The following is a 6,000-nucleotide window of genomic DNA, read 5'->3' on the forward strand; positions in this document are numbered from 1 at the left end:
GTGGATACTTACCAACTCATATTATGTGGCTAACATTACCCTGATACCAAAGCCAGACAATGAAATCACAAACCACTATAAACCTATATCCCTTATGAATGCAGATGTAAAAAGTAATCAATAAAATACTAGCAAGTTCAGTTGCATATTAAAATGATTATACACCATGATCAAATGTGATTTATCTCAGGAATGCAAGAATGGTCCAACATACAAAAATCAATGTAATACATTATACACATTAATAGAATGAAAGAGGGAAAATACTATATGATCATCTCAAGTGATACATGAAAATCATTTGACAAACGCAATACTCTTTTGTGATAAAAAAAAAACACTCAACAAACTAGAAACTGAAGGGAACTTTTTCAAAATGATAAAGGACATCTATGAAAAATGTACAGCTATTATCATATTTAATGGTGAAAGATTTAGGCTTTCTCTCTAAGATCAGGACAAAAGACACCTATTGGTCCCATTTCTATACAATATTATACTGGAGGTACTAGACAGTGAAAAGAGAGAGAGATACACACACACAGGGAGGGAGGGAGAGAGAGATAGAGAGAGAGAATGAACATAGAGAGAAACCAGGCATCTAGATTGAAAAGAAAAAGTAAAACAATCTATTTGAAGATAACATAATCTTATGTACAGGTAATCCTAAAGATCCCACAAAAATTAAAAAAAACACAATAAATAATTAACTAGTTAAAACTTTAGGGAACAAGATTAATATACAAAAACACATTTCACTTCTATACACAAACAATAAAAACCCAGAACATGAAATTAAGGAAACAATCTTACTTACATTAGCACCATAAAGAATAAAGCACTGAGGAAAATAAACAAAAGAAGTATAAAAGTTATATTCTGAAAACTACAAAACATTGTAGAAAGAAATCAACAAAGATCTAAATAAATGGCAAGGGGTTCCATGTTCAAATATTAGAAGACAATACTGTAAAGATAGAAATATTCACCAAAGTAACCTACAGTTTCAACAAAATTCCTATCAAAATCTCAGCTGTCCCTTTGCAGAAATTGATAAGGAGGTGCTAAATTCATTTGGAAATACAAGGGACCCATAATATCTAATACAATTTGAAAAAGAAGTACAATATTGCTGGACTCAACACTTCTTAATTTCAAAACTTACTACAAAGCTATAGTAATCATAATAATACTGTGTGGTACTAGAATAAGGATAGGCATATAGATGAATGAAGTAGAATTCAAATTCTAGAAACAAACCCTTACATTTAGAGTCAACATATTTCTGACAAAGGTGCCAACACAATTCAATGGGGAAATAGCCTTTTTAAGAAACAGTGTTGGTACAACCAGATATCCAAGGATTTTGGACCTTTATTTCACATTATAGACAGAAATTAAGTCAAAATATAACATAGACTTAAATGTAAGAACCAAAACTTGAAAACTCTAAAAGAAAATGAAGTAGTAAATCTTCTCTACCCTGAGTTAAAAATTTCTTACATATGACACCCAAGGCAGAGTAACTAAAGAAATAAAGCAAAAACTTCATACATATTTAAAAAATATATGTAGTTCAAAGGATACCATCAAAAACATTGTACAGATAACTCACATAATTAGAGAAAATATTTGCAAATTGTATACCTGATGAAGGATTTACGGGGCACCTGGATGACTCAGTCAGTTAAGTATCCGACTCTTAGTTTTGGCTCAGGTCATGATCTCACAGTTTGTGAGTTCAAGGTCTGCTTCAGGCTCTGCACTGACAGCCTAGAGCCTGACTGTGATTCTCTCTTTCTCCTTTCCTCTCTGCTCCTCCTCTGCTCTCTCTCTTGCTCTCTCTCTAAAAAAATAAACATTAAGAAAATTTATATATGCAATATGTAAAGTTTTCTTACAACTCAGTAAAAAGACAAAAAAAATTAAAATAGGTAAATGAACAGAATATACAGTTCTATGAAGATATGCAAATGATCAATAAACACATTAAGGGATGCTTATTATTAGCCATCAGAGAAATGCAAAACAAAAGCACAATATGATACTTTATCATGCAAAGGTAGCTATTATAAAAAAGAGGCATAATAATGAACATTATTAAATGTGTGGAAAAATTTGAACCCTCATACATTGCTGCTGGGAATTTAAAATTATACAGCCACTTTGAAAAATGTTTCAGAATTCCTTAAATAAAAACAAAGAATTACACAATGACCTTGCAATTCCACTCCTAAATATATACCTCAGACAGTTGTACAACATATATCCACACAAAAGTTTGTACACAATGTTCAGAGCAGCATTATTCATAATAGCCAAAAAGTGTAAAAAACCCAAATGTTTGTCAGCTGAATGGATAAATTGTAGCACATACGTGCAATGAAATATTATTCAGCTAGTAAAAGGAATGAAGTAATACTACAATGCTACAATGTGGATGAATCTTGAGAACATAATGCTGTGGGAAAGAAGGTAGCCACAAAGACCACTTAACATAAAAGTCCGTTAATTTGAAATGTTCAGAATAGTTAAACATATAGATACAGAAAGCAGATTAGTGGTTGCCAAAGACTGAGGAGATGGGTAGGATGGAAGGAGAGGTGACTGCTAACTTGTATGGTGTTTCTTTTTTGGTTGATAAAAATGTTCTTAAACTCTTTTAAGGCATGGTTGCACAGCCCTGAGAATTGAACCTAAATTTTAACATACAAAGTTTTATACATGAACTATATCTTAATATAACTGTTAAAAATGTATATTGAATGAGCAGCCTACAATGTACTTAATGAACATCAAGAAAGACAAGGAAATAAATAAGACTATACAGTTTTAACTAGCAGAGTTGGTACTCAAAACCATATATGTCTGGTTCTAATATTTATATTAATAACCAATATGATATAATGCCAAAGAAAAGTGGAGCCATAGAAATGACCTAATTGTTTGGCACAGTTGGTGTTATGATTTAAAGGTCTCTACAGAAACGTTTTCATGCAGGTAATAGAAGAAGAAATTTCTGTTAGTGTTGGAAGTCCTAGCATCAGCAATCAGACAACAAAAGGAAATAAAAAGCATCAGAATTGGCAAAGATGAAGTCAAACTTTCCTTTTCACAGATGACATGATACTCTACAAGGAAAACCCGATCGAATCCACCAGAAGACTTCTAGAACTGATCAATAAATTCAGTAAAGTTGCAGGATACAAAGTCATGTACAGAAATCAGTTGCATTCTTATACACCAAGAATGAAGCAACAGAAAGAGAAATCAAGAAACGATCCCATTCACAATTGCATGAAAAACCATAAAATACCTAGGAATAAACCTAACCAAAGATGTAAAAGACTTGTATGCTGAAAACTATAGAAGACTTATGAAGGAAATTGAAGAAAACACAAAGAAATGGAAAAACATTCCATGCTCATGTTCAGAAGAATAAATATTTTAAAAATGTCATTATTACCCAAAGCAATTTACACATTCAATGCAATCCCCATCAAAGTAGCACCAGCATTCTTCTCAAAGCTAGAACAAACTATCTTATTTATTTTTATTTTTTACTTTATTGTCAAATTGGTTTCCATACAACACCCAGTGCTCTTCCCCATAAGTGCCTTCCCTCCACCATCACCACCACCTCTTTTCCCCCCTCCAGCTTTCCCTTCAATCCTCAGTTCATTTTTAGCATTCAATAGTCTCTCAAGATTTGCATCTCTTTCTCTCCCCAACTCTTTCCCTCTTCCATTAGGTTTCTCCTGTTTTCCTGTTAGACCTATGAGTGCAAACATATGGTTTCTGTCCTTCTCTGCCTGACTTATTTTGCTTAGCATGACACCCTCAAGGTCCATCCACTTTCCTACAAATGGCCACATTTCATTCTTTCTCATTGCCATGTCGTACTCCATTGTGTATATATACCACATCTTCTTGATCCATTCAGCAGGTGATGGACATTTAGGCTTTTTCCATGTTTTGGCTATTGTTGACATTGCTGCTATGAACATTGGGGTACATGTGCTCCTATGCATCAGCATTTCTGTATCCCTTGGGTAAATCCCTAGCAGGGCGATTGCTGGGTCATAAGGGAGTTCTATGGATAGTTTTTGGAGGAACCTCCACACTGTTTTCCAGAGTGGCTGCACCAGTTTACATTGCTACCAACAGTGTAGGAGGGTGCCCGTCTCTCCATACCCTCGCCAGCATCTATAGTCTCTTGATTTGTTCATTTTAGCCACTCTGACTGGCGTGAGGTGGTATCTCAGTGTGGTTTTGATTTGTGTTTCCCTGATGATGAGTGATGTTGTAGAACAAACTATCTTAAAATTCATATGAAACCACAAAAAACTCCAAAGAGCCAAAGTTATATTGAAGAAGAAAACCAAAACGGGAGACATCACAATCCCAGACTTTATCCTCTACTATAAAGCTGTCATCATCAAGACAGTATGGTATTGGCACAAAAACAGACAAATGAACCAATGGAATAGAATAGAGAGCCCAGAACTGGACCCACAAGTGTATGGCCAATTAATCTTTGCCAAAGCAGGAAAGAATATCCAATGGAAAAAAAGACAGCCTCTTCAACAGGTGGCGTTGGGAGAGCTGGACAGCAACATGTAGAAAAATGAAATTAGACCACTTTCTGAAACCATTCACAAAAATAAACTCAAACTGGATAAAGGATCTGAATGTGAGACAGGAAACCATCAAAACCCTAGAGGAGAAGGCAGGAAAAAACCTTCTTGACCTCAACCACAGCAATTTCTTCCTCAACACATCCCCAGAGCAAGGGAATCAAGAACAAAAATGAACTACTGGGACCTCATCAAGATAAAAAGCTTCTGCAAGGCAAAGGAAACAGGCAACCGACAGAATGGGAAAAGATAGTGGCAAATGGCATATCAGATAAAGGGCTAGTATCCAAAATATACAAGGAGCTCACTAAACTCCATACACGAAAAATGAATAATCCAGTGAAGAAATGGATGGAAGACGTGAATAGACACTTCTCCAAAGAGGACATCCAGATGACCAACAGGCACATGAAACAATGCTCAGCATCACTCATCATCAGGGAAATACAAATCAAAACCACACTGAGATATCACCTCACACCGGTCAGAGTGGCTAAAATGAACAAACCAAGAGACTATAGATGCTGTTGAGGATGTGGAGAAATGGGCACCCTCCTGCACTGTTGGTGGGAATGTAAACTGGTGAAGCTGCTCTGGAAAACAGTGTGGAGGTTCCTCAAAAAACTATCGATAGAACTCCCTTATGACCCAGCGATAGCACTGCTAGGGATTTACCCAAAGGATACAGAAGTACTGAGGCATAGGAGCACATGTACCCCAATGTTCATAATGGCACTTTCTACAATAGCCAAATCATGGAAAGAGCCTAAATGTCCATCACCTGCTGAATGGACCAAGAAGATGTGGTATATATATACAATGGAGTACTATATGGTAATGAGAAAGAATGAAATCTGGCCGTTTGTAGCAAAATGGATGGACCCCGAGTGTGTCATCCTAAGCAAAATAAGTCAGGCAGAGAAGGATAGATACCATATGTTTGCACTCATAGGTGTAACAGGAGAAACCTAACAGAGGACCATAGGGAGAGGAAGGGGGAAAGAGAGCTGGGGAGAGTGAGGGACACAAATCATGAAAGACTATTGAATACTGAAAACAAAACATGGAATGAAGGGGGGAGAGAGCAAAGGGGGTGATTGTCATGGTGGGGGCACTTGTGGGGAGAAGCACTGGGTGTTATATGGAAACCAATTTGAAAATAAACTCATAAAAAATTTTTAAAAATCAACTAAAAAAAACAACGTGCCATGTGTTTAGGTTAAGTATAAGTTTCTTCAAATAGGGTATTTTGAACATAAGGACTTATGTTGAAAAAGTTGTTTATGATAGTTTAATAAATTATAACTTATCAGTGTAAAAATCCCTAAACTGATAATGGTAAAATCTTATTCTACTCCCAGTT

Source organism: Suricata suricatta, chromosome X (assembly GCF_006229205.1).
Source record: "Suricata suricatta isolate VVHF042 chromosome X, meerkat_22Aug2017_6uvM2_HiC, whole genome shotgun sequence".
Taxonomy (NCBI): domain Eukaryota; kingdom Metazoa; phylum Chordata; class Mammalia; order Carnivora; family Herpestidae; genus Suricata; species Suricata suricatta.